A 15,298-nucleotide genomic window follows, 5' to 3' on the forward strand; every position below is an offset into this window, starting at 1 on the left:
ATATCCTTTTTCATATTCTTTTCCATTATGGTTTATCATAAGATATTGAATATAGTTCCCTGTGCTATACAGTAGGACCCTGTTGTTTATTGCTATACAGGACCCGAGGTTTCTGCAAAGAAGTCTTAACGATGGGGCCTGGGACCACTATTTAAGATTCTCAAAGAATCCACGCTCATTTTTTTTACTCATAATAGGTATGGGCCTATGATCGCTGGAGCAGATTATTTGCTGCGAATAACCAAAAACTTGTTTCAAGCCATCAGCTTCAACTTGCTTTCCAGACTAGTCTATCAGTAACAAAATTAATCATCTTGAATTGGACCTTCTTTCCTGGCCCACCCAGCAGAGGTTCTGTCCTGGGAGTGACTTGTTTGAGGTCATCCAACAGCTGAAGTGAGGGCCTGGAATGCAAATGCAGACAGTCTGTTTGTTTAACCCCTGAGCTAGGCTCCCCAGAAGGGGCATGGAAAGTTTTCAGTCTCTGAGGGATGTCAGGGCATTTGTGTGAATCGTTGGGACAGGCACACTGGGAGCCCCTTGTGAAATGGGTCTCAGAGAGCATGTCCCAGGGCTGGGCGTGCAAACACCGCTCTCTGAGCTCAGCCTCTGTGTGCAAATTCCTGAGATGCCAGAGCACATTCTTGCCCACAGAAAACATACCTCCCATTTCCCACCTTCTCTCCCCCACAAAAGAGAGATGCCCAGGGCGCCTAGGGCACCTAGGTGGGTGCTCCAGGAAAATCCATTGGTGAGAGAAAATGGAAGTTAACAGGGCTAGAAGTTGATGGAGACTTTGACCAACCATGGGGGCTTTAGGAAACCTGGAAACAAAAATGACAACTGTCATACCTGGGCTAAATTCCACACCTAGACTAAACATCTACTTTAAAGTTTAATGACATCTTAAGGGCCAAATTGCAAGATTTAAGTCCTGGTTAAATACTGTCAGGCCATTTGGAGAGGAGACCTGCAAAGCTTACATTCCTGGGGTAAAAATCCCCATGATATGCACCAAATCAAATAGAAACAAGATTAAGTGTAAGTCCTTTAAAACATTTCTCAGTAATCAGGTCTGTAATTTCTAAGGTTTTTTTTTTAACACCACATTGGCCATTTTGTTCTCTTGGCCTTTTATTTTGGAGGATCTGGGTTTGACTGCGATCTGTGAAATGTGGTGGACTGAATTCTCGCTCTGATTCTGGCATCCGGACACAGGGTGGGCATGGGGTGGTGACTGTCACCAGGTCCCAGCAGGTTCAGAAGCATCAGGAACAGGGGGGCCGCGGCAGTGACACCTGGCCACACGACCAGAGATACGAGTCAAGGCTCAGCTCTTAGGTGGCAGACCGTGGGCACGTCATCACTTGGAACCTCAGTCTCTTCTAAAAATGGGAGTGGCGGGGAGAGTCAACGGGGTGACCTCAGAGATCCCCTACGATGGGGCAGTCAGCTATTCTAGAGTCGTTCCTCATGCCTGACACTGAGTGTAAATCTTGTGCTAGAGAATCAAAGCACCGCGGCCAGATCTCTTATCTCAGAGGAGGAATGATAACAGCCCCTATCACTGTGTAACAGTATGCAACTCATGGAGCATTTTCACTGCATTGTCTCATGTAATCATCCAAGTAAATATTTTCAGCCCCACTCTGCAGATAAGAAAACTGAGGCAGGTGGTGGGGAGCCCATGCAAGGCCCCAAAGCTAAAAATTGCCAAGGGAAAGAACCCTGATCTGATTTTAAAGCTTTCCACACTCTTCTCACTCCCATCACAAGTGGACATGAGGCTATGTTGAGGGATTATGGAGGTAGAATTCTCAAAGCAAAATTTATTTTCCTCCCTGTACTTTCTACCCTGAGACTCACTCAGTTCACCAATGAACCTAGGCGGGGCCCATCCTGGGACTTGTACATTTCTCAGCCTCCTGCCTCACTTCACAGGGCTGCCCAGCAATGGTTAATCCACCAGCTCCCACCCACTTTCCCAGAGGGTCAGCTGGAAGCCTCACCAAAGTAATTCCAACCATGTTTGCAGAACTGCTCTGACGTGAGCCATCTGCTTTGCAGACCTTGGTTGTGCTCAGCATTGAGTCAGTGAAGAAAAATCTGCCCATCTGGAGGAAGGGCTGGAGACCAAGGCTGAGCCTCGGCCAGCCTGGCCCTACAGCTAAATATGGCTCTGGAGTTGCTGCTCTCAGCCTCTTCTTACAGGTGATGGCCATGGAGTGGCCCCAGGAGCCCAGGAGATCCCAGAGCTGAGCTCCTCCTACCTTTGGTTTTCACTGGGCCACTGCTGGGCTTTAACCACTGCCCCCTCATAGCCCCCTATGGGCCCCACAGCCTTCAAAGCTCTCAGAGGAAGGTAGCTACCCTGGCCAGGTGCCCCCATAGGCCCTCGGCTTCCTGGGGGAAGTCTCGAGGCTGCCAACGCTGTCAGAGCTGTTGAAACCGCACAGCCCCGTGTCTTTGTAACCTGGCCTCTCAGAGGTGGATCACCCTGCGTCTACCCCTAAAAGTCACGTGGGCCCCCAAACACTGGGAGATGTTTGGCTACAGGGTGCCACTCCCCACAGCCCTGCTCAGCAGAGAGTGGGGAAGGGCAGGGCCAGTGGGAAAAGCGTGCAGGAAGGAGGTTTCCAGTTCCTGCTTCCTCCCCTGCTTACTAGCCTGGGTGACTTTGGGCAGGTTACCCAAGCTCTCTGACCCTCAGTTTCCTCTTCTATAAAATGGGAATAATGATAATACTCCCTCCCCAGGGCTGTGATGAAAAATGCGATTAATATAGGCAAACACATTGGCAAATTGTAGAATCCTGAACAAATTCAACCTCTCCCTATTTTCCCATTTTTAAATACTGTAAATAACTTTTTAAATGATTCTTAAATTATAATTTTTTTTCAGTGTCTACAATCAATTTTATTTTAATATAATCTAAACACATACCCTTTAGAAAATACCAAGAAAAATTTATGTACAAGAGTTGATGCTATTGCATTCGGATAAAGCTGGCAAGTTCTTGCTACTAGCATAGCCCAGGAAACACCACCGAGGAAACCTAATATATTGGAATAGGTGTTGTGGTGTTTGGCCCACAGTTTGATAGCTCTCAGGGTTAACCTGAGAAGTTGTCAATCTTTGGTACTAGATGTACAATTTCATCGGTTACCCTGCAACCATTAAGACTTCTTATGCATCTTACATCTAAATTTTTAAGCAGACTGTCATCTCTTAAGCCCAAGTCTCCTGGAATAGTCTGCAGTGCTAATCCTGCAAACAAAATATCAATCTCTATCCCATCAAAACACAGTTTGATAACTGGTACAAATGCTTCTTCAACAGCTCTTAAATCTTTTACTTCTTCCTGTAATTTCAATTTATCATAGAATGAGGTGAAAAAATCACTTCGATCAGCATGTCTTGGTGCAACACACAACGCATCAATATCGGCACCTTTTGTACGTACTCCTAATCTCTAAGATCCAAATGTAAAAATTTTTCCACCACCATTTTCAATTACAGATTGTGGAAGATTCTCGCTTTCACTGATTTCTCGTATCCACTCTTTTACCAGGTTATTTAATTTTCCCCAAATTAAAATCCTGCGCTGCAGTTCCTCTTCCTCTTCAAAAACGCCAAAGGGCTTCAGAGTCTCAATTAGTTTCTGTGTACGTAGGCCGTCAGTCTCCTTGGGGGCTGCTCAGCTGATGGGAGAGGTAATGCCATAGTGCTTCTGTGGCGGCTGTGTTTGCTGTGATCCCTGCGTTGTAACTGGAAACCGCATGGTCTCCTGCGCGGGCACTGCCCAGTAACCTGCCCCCCGCTGCCGCCCTGGGCATGACCCACTGAGACAGGGGTGAGGGGTGCCTGCCTCAGCCCTGGGTCCAACCCCCTTAAATTATAATTTTTAAAAGCCATTTTAATAGGTGCCTTTTAAACATTTTAATAGACTTTGTTAGCACAGTTTTAGGTTTACAGAAAAATTGAGATGATAGTACAGAGAATTCCATACACACCAGCCCAGTTTCCCCTACTGGTAACTTCTTACATTATTAAGTGTGGGACATTTGCTACAGTTAATGAACCAGTATTGATACATTATCATTAACTAAAGTCCATACTTTAGCTTTCTTTAGTTTTTACTTAAGGTCCTTTTTCCGTCCCAGGATCCCATCCAGGACACATTACATTTAGTTGTCATGTCTCCTAAGGCTCTTCTTGGCTGTGACAGTTTCTCAGCCTGTTTTGGATGACCTTGTCACTTTTCAGGAGTACTGGTCCGGGATTTTGTAGGATGCCCCTCTATTGGAATTTGTAGGTGCCTTTTTAAAAAAGAGTGCTTGTAGTTAAAAAAAAGAACTAGAAAATAGGTGTTGGCTGGTTTGGTGGGGAAAATAAATATATTGTTTCCTCTTTCTTATAACAATGGCTTCACCGCCAGCCCCAGCACCGCCATCACTGCCCCCGACCCCACTGGCTTCTCCCAGCTCCTGGGGCAGATGTGTGCGGTCCATGAGTCCTCCTGTCCTCTCCCTGGCGGCTCTTCTGGTTATAAATGCTTTTTCTTTTTTTTCTTTTTTTTCTTTTTTTTTAAATAGATGATTCCTTTTTTTTTTTTTTTAACTTATTTTATTTATTTATGGCTGTGTTGGGTCTTCGTTTCTGTGCTAGGGCTTTCTCTAGTTGTGGCAAGTGGGGGCCACTCTTCATCACGGTGCGCGGGCCTCTCACCATCGCGGCCTCTCTTGTTGCGGAGCACAGGCTCCAGACGCGCAGGCTCAGTAATTGTGGCTCACGGGCCCAGTTGCTCCGCGGCATGTGGGATCTTCCCAGACCAGGGCTCGAACCCGCGTCCCCTGCATTGGCAGGCAGACTCTCAACCACTGCGCCACCAGGGAAGCCCTATAAATGCTTTTTCACAGCTTTTCTCCCCTGTGGCTGCAGCCTGTGCTCCCAGCTTCCTTTCCTGCTGCACCTGAGACAGGCCCATAAACGGGCCAGGGATGAATCTCGCGGAGGCCCCGTCCTGCCCGGGCTGCCCCAGCCTTGGCAGTCACCCAGCGGGGTCCCTGCCTCATCCGAGGCCTAAACTTGGGCACATCTCTCCTTGGCTGTCCCTGACCTCCTCTCCCCAGGGAGGAGAGGCAGCGGGAATCCTCCCCAAAGAATCCCCCCCACCCCATTGTCATGTACACGTTCCTCTGAAGCCAGAGGAAACTTCCAAAGAGTTTACACGGTTCCTTTGCCCCCCGTGGGCCTGTGGATCAGAGTGTGACTTTGCGCTTGTTCGGGTGCTCCCTGAGCCAGGGGCCAGGCCACATCCCTGTGTGGACTCTGGTCTGTTCCTGAGTTGAGGCGATTGGATCCTAGTTCCGTAAGGTCCCACTACTTCTGGCGTTCTGTGACTCCCACTGGCAGTCCCCGCCCTCCACCGCACCCCGCCGGCACCAGGCTGCAGATCATGTTCGTTGGGCAATAACGTCTCCACCCCAGGTTCTGAGACCCTTGCTCAGATCGTCCCCCACAGGATCAGCCACAGAGAGGCCCCCATCCAGGGGATTTCAGAAATGAAGGGCCACGTGTTCTGCGAGGTCTAGTGGGGTCCTGGGCAGCAACAGTGGGGCGAGGAAGCCCCAGGAGGAGGGTAGTCTGCTCTGGCTGGGCCAACCTTGGGTGGCCTGTGTGCAGTGGGGCAGACTCTAGACCAGCACTGTCCACCAGCACTTTTAGCAGTGATGTGAAAGTTCTACAGTGTCAATATGGTAGCTGCAAGCCACAAGTGGAGCATTTGAAGTGTGACTAATGCAGCCAAGGAACTGAATTTTTAATTTTCTTCAGTTTGAACGTGAAAAGCCACATGTGCGTTATGGCCACTGCAGCGTTGGGATCCGGCCTCCCATTCTTGACTTTCTGGGATGGGATGGTCTCCACACAAAGCCAAGCAAGGCACGTACATCAGTAAACATCTGTAAATGGCAGGGTCCAGAGTGAGGACTTGGGTGTCCATCAGTTAGAGGTTGGCCTCTTGGTTCTGCCACTTCCTGGCTCTATCAGATGGGGTAAATCACCGTCCTTGTTAAGCCTCAGTTTCCTCATCCATAAAATGGGGATGATAGTAGTATCTACCTCAGAGGGCTGTGAGGATGAAATTAAATAATGCATGGAAAGCTCAGAGTGCCAGAGGCTGACACTTAGTAAGGGTTTAATAACTGCAAATTGCAAGTTACCTTTGGGGAGAGTGTGGCTTGAGGGAAGTATGGAAATGAGGCTGGGGAGGGGAGGTGGAGCATGCCCTGCTGTGTCTTGAACAACCAATGGGGTCCGCCTCTAGCACTTGGCATTAGGAGGTGACCAAGGAGCTGGTATTTGGAGGAAAGTTCAAGAAACTCAGTGAAGTCTCCTGCTCCAACTTTCAGGGCTCGTGCAATGGCCGTTGCTCCCTGACGTTTCCCAAAAGGCCAGGAGGCTCCTCACTGCCACCGCGCTTGGGCCCTCTCCTCTCCCAGCACTCACTTTGCCTGCAGCGCGCCTGCTATTTTCAGTCTCAAGCCTCTACTTACCCACCTGTGAAATGGGAACAAGGTGCCATGTCTGTCCTTTCCTTTTCCCATGAGGCAGAGAACCTTAAGGCTGTATGACTGATGGTTTCTCTCTCTCTCTGGGAATCAGGACCAGAGTGAGAAAACTTCTAACGTTCATTCTTATTGCAATCCCCGATGTGATCTCTCCCCTGTGTTTTGCCGCCCCAGCTGCAGTGAGACTTTACCTTTAGTTCAACACTGTGAAGGCCCCCAGGAAACCAGGAAAGTAGATCCTCACCCTCTGGTTCCTCCGGGAGGTGAGGAAGGAATTCTGAGGAGTAGGAATCTAAGATGGGGTTGGCTCCACCTCCTCGCCTGCTGGGGCCTCTGGGCACAGAGGGGCTGGGGAGGAAGGCGAGGACGTGGATGTGGATGGCAGGAAGACACAGGGCTACGGAGAGCTGGCTGGTAACTCTGCTATCTGGTAGTGACCGCAGCGTCCACGGCCGCAGGGAGCTGGGGAGCAGAGTCGACACCTACAACCGGGAGGCCGCGTCCTCCCGGTCCAGGGCGGCCAAGGGCGGCACGGGGCGGGGCCTCCCTTCCGAGAGTCTGGTTTGTCCATGCAAGTTCGGCGTGCGACAGTGTGACCCTGAGGCCTCGGCATCCTCGTCCCCCTCCATCCTCCCTCCTCCTTCTCCCTTTCGGGGCCCCCTTCCTCAGGAGCAGCAGGGGGAAGGCAGGGAGAGGGCACACATGTGGTTTGGATCATTTGTTCTTGCTGCAGTTCTGCTTGCAGCTCACGGAAGGAGGCTGAAGCCCCGTGTTTACCAGGGTTGGGATGTGAGCAGAACGGAGCACCTCCACCTCCCCCCGACAGTGCCGATGTAGTGAGACGTGATTGTGTGCAGGGGGTCATTCCGCTTTGGGGGTACCCTTCTCTGGGCTGCTCCAGACAATGAAGCAGTCACGGAAGGGATGGCCCCGTGGGACTCATCGGCCACCATCGCACGGGGCCGGGCGCTGGCAGGGTGTGCACTTCCTCTGGGGAACACCAGCAGCCCCGGGGTTGGGGGAGCGCCTACTGGCTCCCAGGGACTTCCTTCCGAAGCTGAGACGCCCCAGGCTGCCTCGGCCAGGAGAGAGTCATTCTGTCCGCAGGGTCTCAGGCCTGCTGGAGACTGTTAAATACCAGTGTCTCGGGAAGGGTCAAATTTAGCCAGAAGCAGCCTCAATATCTTGGTCCCTTTATCATTTATCTAGCTGTCACCATGGAAAGCAAAGGCACAGAGCCCTGCAGGGATGAAACACAGGACAAGCAGGACTTGAGAGGGAGCAGGCTTTCCCGACCTCGGCCCTGCTGGTGGTTGCGGCCGGCTCATTCTCCATGCTGGGGGTGTCCTGAGTGCTGCGGGATGCGTGGCAGCGTTCCCAGCCTCTGCCCATTAGGTGCACTGGCAGCCCTCCCCAAGCATGACAACCAAAGATGTCTCCACACAGAGCCAAAAATCCCTTGGGGGTAAGGGGAGCAAAAACGTTCCTGGGGGGGAACCAGTGGTAGATCCGGGGAGAGAAGGGGGCTATGGACACAGTAAGTACCACGGGGCAGGCGGAGGGTAGTCATTGGGCATCCAGGGTGCGATACCTGGGCTGGCAGCTGGTGAAGACCAACCCCACACACGTCCAGAATCACCTCCCCTAAGCCAGCCACAGTTAGGAGTAAGCGTTGTCCTGGGGAAGGAGGAAACATCGAGCTGCGGTCAGGGCGGCATTGCTGGGATGTTTGACCCCATGGAGAGGAGCTCCAACCTCCCCGGGGAGCTGCTGCAGCAAAGGAGGAGATCGGCCCTCTCTACGTCTCGGGACGCTCCCCTTGGCGGGCCGTCTGTCTCATCAGCTTCCCGGAGCAGGCATGTGCGGTACATCTCAGGTCCTGGGGTGCCCCGGGGACCGCAGAGTGACTGGGTGTCTGGGCACGGCGTCCTGGCACTGGCATCTCTCCGTGTTGACTCCTCTCTTGCTGGCACGTTCCCCCCCCCCCCCCCCGCCAGGGGCAGACTCTGTCAGCTGGCAGGTGCCTCTTACTGCCCCTGGCCAGGCACAGATTTCAGGAAGGTCCCGGTCTCCTTGCACCTGTATCTACTGTGTAGCAATCTGCCCCACCATCAAAGGCTTGAAGCAACAGCAATCATTTTCTCGTTCTCTCCTGTGGTCCTGAAGGATAGATAACTGGGCTTAGCGGGGGGACTTTCTCAGGGTCCCTCGTGGGGTTGCAGTCAGGCGGGGATGGGCTCAGATCACCCGAGGGCCCCCCACCCATGTGTCTGGTGCCTGGGCTGGAGGCTAGTCAGCTGAGTCTCCGGGGTCTTCCTGCATCCTGTGTGGTCTCTTCCATGGAGGCGTTAAGGGAGCTCCACTTCTTACACGGAAGTTATAGAGAGAGCGCCTCAGAAGTCACAGAACATCACTTCTGCCGTATCTGTTCACTGAGACAGACAGAGGCCCACCAGCTTCAAGGGGAGGGGTGCAGATGCCACCCCCTGGTGGGGAAGGGCAAGGTTCTAGAAGAACATGTGAAACCAGAAATATCGTGGCTGCCATTTTGGGAAGTTGCCACGGTTCCTCCCCTTTGAATAATGGTCTTGTCCTTCACCGCTGGTGACCCAAGGCTGCTCGGACGCTAGCCCATCGTGGTCGGGGCAGGTGTGTTCTCTGGGACTTCCCAGTATGCAGGGCGGACGGGCACTCAGCGGGCTGGGCTGGTGCTGCCAGCTTCAGGACTCCCTTCACCTGCCGAGCTTTCCTGAGACACCCTGCCGGGCCCCGAGGCCCTTTCTGCTTCCATTTGGCCAGCTTTATTGGGTGCCTGTGACCGGAAGAGCAGTGGGCTGGGACTTTAGGCAGAAGAAGACAAACAACAACAACCAAAAGCCCCGCGGTCCTTTCTCTGCACCAGACTCTTCTCGTCTCCAGCTCCTCCTCCCACATCCATCTGGTCCTCTCTGTTCTGGGTCCTTAATCCCTCCTCACGCCTCTCCAAGCCTCTCCACCTACCAAGCCCCCATTATTCCACGGTGGGCCTTACTTCTCACCTGGATTCCTGCTCTGGGTGCCTGCCTGTCACCGGTCCATTCTGACGTTACTGCCAGAGGCCCTGTCGTCAGGGAAGTGACGGCCAGTGGGGGAAACGGTTAAATGGACACATTAAATATAAGTTCTGATCATACTGTAGTAGGGGTCAGCTGGGTTGCAGTGTGAGGACACAGGAGGGGACGGCAAGGGATGGGACAGTCCCCAAGGAAGACTAAGGAGGGAGGTGGAGGGAAGGTGTGGGGCAGAGGAAGCAGAGCAAAGTGTGTGCTTCCCCAGCAGGAAGGAGCCCATTCTGGAAAGCGCAAGTGCTATTCTCTTGTGCCTGGAGGGTCTGTGCAGAAGAAGAAAGGGTGAAAGGGAACCTTCGTTTAAATTCCCTCGGGGTCAGTTCAGACTCTGCAGAAGTGTAACCCATCTCCAGACTCTGTCCCCCCTAGACCCCCGGCGTCCTCACGCCCCCTGTGCCCTGCCCCCCACCCTCCTGGACGGTGCCACGCCCACCCCCATACCTTCCGGTGCCTGCACTTGACCTTCTCTCTCCCTGCAAGCGCTTCCCGCCCCACCTCCACCTCGCTCTCGGGACCAGTCCGAGCTCCCCTCAGCGAACCCCATGCCCCTGCAGCCCGTGTGCCCTGTTTGGACTTGAGTCCTGGCGCTCTCCCCCGTCCTCTCTGATGGTGTTTCCACGTTGTTCCCCGCGCCGGCTGGTGAGCCCCTGAGAGTGAGAAGCACCCTTCTCTAGACCTGGCTCAGGAGGGACGTCTGAGACCAGACGGGAGGCAGAAGAGGCGCGTGCGCCAGGGTCGGTGCTCAGAGGCTCTCGGGGCGGCTGGTGTGCCCGAGGAGCCACGGGAAGCAGCAGCGAGGGGTGCTGAGGCCGGGCTGGGGGTGTAGCGCTCTGCGAGGCTGGCCCTGGGCTTCATGTCCTGTGCGCTCTTTCTCCTCTGAGATGAAGAGCTTCCTCAGCCTGTGTTGCTTCCCGGAGCACGTGCTCCACGTTGACAGGGTCCCTGCCCTCACAGAGCTTCCGTCCTTCTGGGACTGTCAGCAGGCACCGCGCCCTAGAGTGACGGAGCTGCAGCGGGAAGGTGGGCCAGGAGCCAGCACCTCCTGGGTTCTCTGCTGCACTCCCTGTGGGTGGAGGAAAGACAGTGATGGTGGGAGGGAAAGGAGGAGAACGCACACAACAAACATCACGCTCCCCTCTTGGGAGAACTTCCAGCAGCCACAGATGTAATCCTTGTCACCATGCCGGCCCCATTCCACCCACCCCCCCCACTACAGCGGGCCCCAGGCGTCCTCGGCCTGCGCTCAGCGCTGACCCTCAGGACTGGACACAGAGGCCCGCGGAGCACAGCTCTGGAAATTTACCGACGTGGCTCTGCATGAATTTATCTTTTTCGAAGAGGGCTCTGGAGCTCAAAGGAGCTATTCATGAGGTCCGCCCATGGGTGCTGTGTGCTCAGAGGGTGGGGATCTGGGCTTGCCGAATGTGTGCAGTGGAGGGAAGCCTGTGTGTACATGGTCACGGTCACAGCGAGGCCGCAGAGGAGCCGGACAAGGGCAGCCCAGCTGGGGACAGTTGAACCTTTATCCAGATAGCCTGGGTGCCCGAGTCCAGGAGGGTGAGGCAGCTGTGCTTAACGAACGAGCCAAGATCCTACTCAAGCCTCCTTTTCCCAAGCAAATTAGAAGGGGAGCGGGAGGTCTGAACTAGGAGGGGATTCCTGAGGTCCCTTGAGAAAAGTGGCTTAAGCGATCTCAGCAGGTGCCCAAGGGTGGGCCAGAGAGAACCACACTAAATAGTCATTGAACAAGTGAATAAATTCAAAATTAATGCATGAATACTCTTCTGCCGTAGGCACAAAAACAGTAAAATTTTGTGCGAAAACCCACAGGAAAGGCATGCAGGGAGAGAAAGTGAGTAGCAAACTGCAGACACGGGGGAGGCAGTTTGGTTGTTAAAGGAACCTCTTGCCTTGTCTTCTGTGAGGGGACAGAGCAGAGAAGAGTCCGCGAAGCCATCCTCATCCCAGGGGGCGGGTATCGGGCCCCTGGTCCTGCGCTGGGGTGGGGCTGGGCGTAGGGGGCAATGGCCACAGTCCCAGGTGAGGCACGGGCAGGGGTGAAGGTGAGGGGCTCCATCACTGCAGGGGCCATTCTTGGGTTTTGAGTAAATGCGTTCGTGTCTACATCCTCGTCAGTGCGCATCCTTTACCTTTATTTACCGTCCCCCCGTCCCCCTGCTTGCTTCTGAAGATTTGGCAGGGGCTCAAGATGGTGAGACAGGCCCCAAATGCACTCAGCAGGTCACATTCCTCCCCCATCTCACCCCCTCCTCCTTGCCACCTACCCGCCCCCACATCCTGAGCTGTCACCCTTTCCGAAACAGGGCGTAACTCATCCTCAGTCGAGACTTCACCTCTTCTGGGCCTCAGTTTTCTCCCTTATAAACTTAGAAGATAAAAAGAGCAAACCCTCAGAGACAGTGTTCTAAATGCTTGACTTTTTTTCTCCCATTTAATTCTCAACTCTGTGAGGCCATTTCCTATCAAACCCATTGTATATATGAGGAAATGAGCACAAAGTAGTTTGCCCTGAGTCAGGGCCGGAATTTGAACTCCATGTTCTGGCTCTGTTGTTTGTTAATTTTGGGGGTGTGAGTGGGAGGGAAACCTTACTCCTCCCTAGAAAATGCATATATTTGCAGACATGCAAGATGTGCACACAGTGTTTTCGGGTTCCAGATCTCTGAAGCCCATCCAGGACCCCCAGTTTCCCTTTTTCATCTGATCCTAACAACCCTTTGAGGATATGTGTATATTATCCCCCTTCCACACCTGAGAAAACATGGGCTCAGAGAAGTTAAGAAATGTGTCCAAGATCACACAATCTTAAGTGGCGGGATCAGGATTCAAATCCAGGTCAGTCCTCCTAGCTCTATCCAGGGGGTCTTTCCCTTCTGGTTCGGGGATCACCTGGAGGCCCCGCGGGGCTGTGGGTGCCTGTGGAGCCCCTGCCCTGTGCCTGGGATCTGGGAAGGCCAGCCAAGGCGCTCCTCCCCCTCTAATCTCCGTGGTGGGTCAGCACATCAGCCCAGCCGCAGCCTTACTTGGGACCCGTCAGCACCCAGGCTGACAGCACCCAGTTCTCACCCAGCGGGCCAGCGCTCCCGGTGGGCAGGCACCCTGCAGCGGGCTTGTGTACCTCCTCCTAGCTCAGTGCTGGCAGAGAGAGCCCCAGGACAACGTGGAGTGGACTTGTAGAGGGGGTTGTGCAGGAAGGGTGATCCCTAGGGCCTGGGCTGGAGGAACGAACCCGGCCAAAGGGGACTGACAGGGCAGCCGAGAGCCAGCATCTGAGGAACCCCCGAGAGGGTGGAGTTGGCGCAGGGGCCTCCTGGTGCCAGGAGGCAAAAAGGTGCACGGGAAGGTGAGAGAACACGGTGTGAAGCAAGATGAGGAACCAGTGAGGGCAGTTCTTTAAGGGAACGGGCGGGAACACAGCCTCCAGCGAGACACGCCTTTTATAGGGATCCAGAGGTCTCCACTGGGGAGGGCAGGGAAACTCTGCGCCCACCTAAGTCCAAGTTCTAGGGGCAGGTCTGGCGTGAGGTCCTGGACCGCCCCCGCCCCGGCCTCGGCTGGTTTCCTTTCTCTCGTGCTTTTTATTTGCTCCACCCCTAGCCCCGCTCCAGACTCCCAGAAGCCTACCTCTCCCTTTTCCCCACTAACCTGCTTTCAGTCATTTTCACGTTAGGGCATGTAAATGCACAGGTCCCTTTCCCTCGGTACTTGGCGTTCGAGGTCCCACCTCAGTGCAGGGTGAGGACTGTTCTGTCCCGGGAGTTTCGTCTGCATGTGGTGCAGATGTGCAGAGGAAGTGGGCAGTGGGCTCCTGTAGGGAGGGGCACCCAGGTGGGCTTCTAGGATAGGCAGCAGGGCAGAAGATCCCCCAGCCTCCCTCCCCAGCCTCACAGGCCTGTACTGGCTGAGTGTCTCCCAGGACAGAAAGGAGGGGCAGAAGCTTAGCTGGGTGTCAGGGGAGCCCGGATGTGGGAGCGGTCAGCCTGTCGAGCCTGTGGGCAGGCCTTCGGGGTGGTTCAGGAACCTCTGGGCAGGGCCCTGTCTGCTGCCTCAGTGATGGACGGGGCCAGCAGCCACCTGCTGAAAGGAAATGTAGCAGTGAGCCAGGGTGGTCAAGGACCGCTAGTGACCCAGCTCTGATACTTGTCCCTGCTTGTGTGCAGGGCTCTGGACAGACCGAGGCAGGTGTCAGGCTCCCAGAATGAGAAAGGCAGATGAGAGGTGGTGAGTCAGAAGGTGTTAAGTGTTTAGATACGCCTTGCCTCATTCCTCAGAAATTTTTTTGGCCTAAACCCCCCCCCAAAAAAAGGCATACAATGAAACCATATATTATAAAGAAAAATAATCAATTCTATAGACAGGACTTCCCTGGTGGCGCAGTGGTTAAGAATCCGCCTGCCAATGCAGGGGACACGGGTTCGAGCCCTGGTCCGGGAAGATCCCACATGCCGCAGAGCAACTAAGCCCCTGCGCCACAACTGCTGAGCCTGCACTCTAGAGCCCGCGAGCCGCAACTACTGAGCCCGCGTGCCACAACTACTGAAGCCAGCGCGCCTAGAGCCTGCGCTCCGCAACAAGAGAAGCCACCGCAATGAGAAGCCCGTGAGCAGGGGCTCGCCACAACTAGAGAAAGCCCGCGTGCAGCAACGAAAACCCAAAGCAGCCAAAAATAAATGAAATTAAATTAAATTAATAAATAAAGTATAGACAATCCAGAAAGAAGAGGATGTCAAAACCTGGAGAGAGGAAAAAGAACATGGGTGCTGTCAGAAGGACCTCAGCCACTAGAGGTGGGCCCTGCAGCTAGTGTTGATGCCTGACAGCCGCTCACTGGGCCCCCGGGGGAGATCTGGTTCTGAGCAGCCCAGCTCCTGGCGAACCTCCCAGGGTGAGCCAGCGGCTCCTGTGCCCTCACGAGGTAAGCCAGCATCTCCAGTGAGCTCCATGGTCCCTGCCTGTGTGAGATGTCAACAGGAAGGGTTCCAGGGTCAAATAAATTTGGGTAACATTCATATTATACCCCACTCCCCTTACCCTTGGGAAGGTCACAGTGTGTAATTATTGAAAGGCTCTGAGATGTCTCCACACTTGACCTGGTTAGCTTTGCATTTCCCAAACTTACTTGACCACAGAACCCATTTCTCAAGGAACATCTGTTAACCCCAAGGAACTAGTTTCTACAAACACACTTTAGGGGACACAGGAATAAGTGACTTGATTGGTCGTTTGTTCTTACTGACTAGAGACCAGTTATTATGGAAGATTTTACCAAAAAATAATCATTTTCATTTAGAAGACCTGATATGAAGCTACTTTTTTTTTTTTTTACTGCAAATACTGACATAACCAATTATCTATTGAAGGCAATAAACTAGCGTTTCTGGTAATAAAACTACAATTGAAGCACATAGAAGGACACATGTTCTATATAATAAATCATCCAAAAATAACTTCAGATTGTGAAGATATGAATTACAAAAGGGGAGCCAATACTATGTTCGCCCATTTTTTCTTTTTTTCTATTTCCCCCTTTTTGTTGTTGCTGTTCTGTACCTTGCTTTGTTTCACTTAACACATCTTGGAGATTATTCCGTATCAACA

The 15,298-nt window shown here is 53.3% G+C and overlaps 1 protein-coding gene and 1 pseudogene across 1 annotated transcript in view; one reads left to right on the forward strand and one right to left on the reverse strand.

Annotated features, from left to right (window-relative positions):
- Positions 1-15,298, forward strand: part of CAPN2 (calpain 2) — a 54,834-nt gene that overhangs the window by 6,050 nt on the left and 33,486 nt on the right. The gene's annotated exons all lie outside the window — the stretch shown is intronic.
- LOC130708205 (poly(A) polymerase alpha-like) lies at positions 2,911-3,793 on the reverse strand (annotated as a pseudogene).

This window comes from Balaenoptera acutorostrata, chromosome 1 (assembly GCF_949987535.1).
Source record: "Balaenoptera acutorostrata chromosome 1, mBalAcu1.1, whole genome shotgun sequence".
NCBI lineage: Eukaryota > Metazoa > Chordata > Mammalia > Artiodactyla > Balaenopteridae > Balaenoptera > Balaenoptera acutorostrata.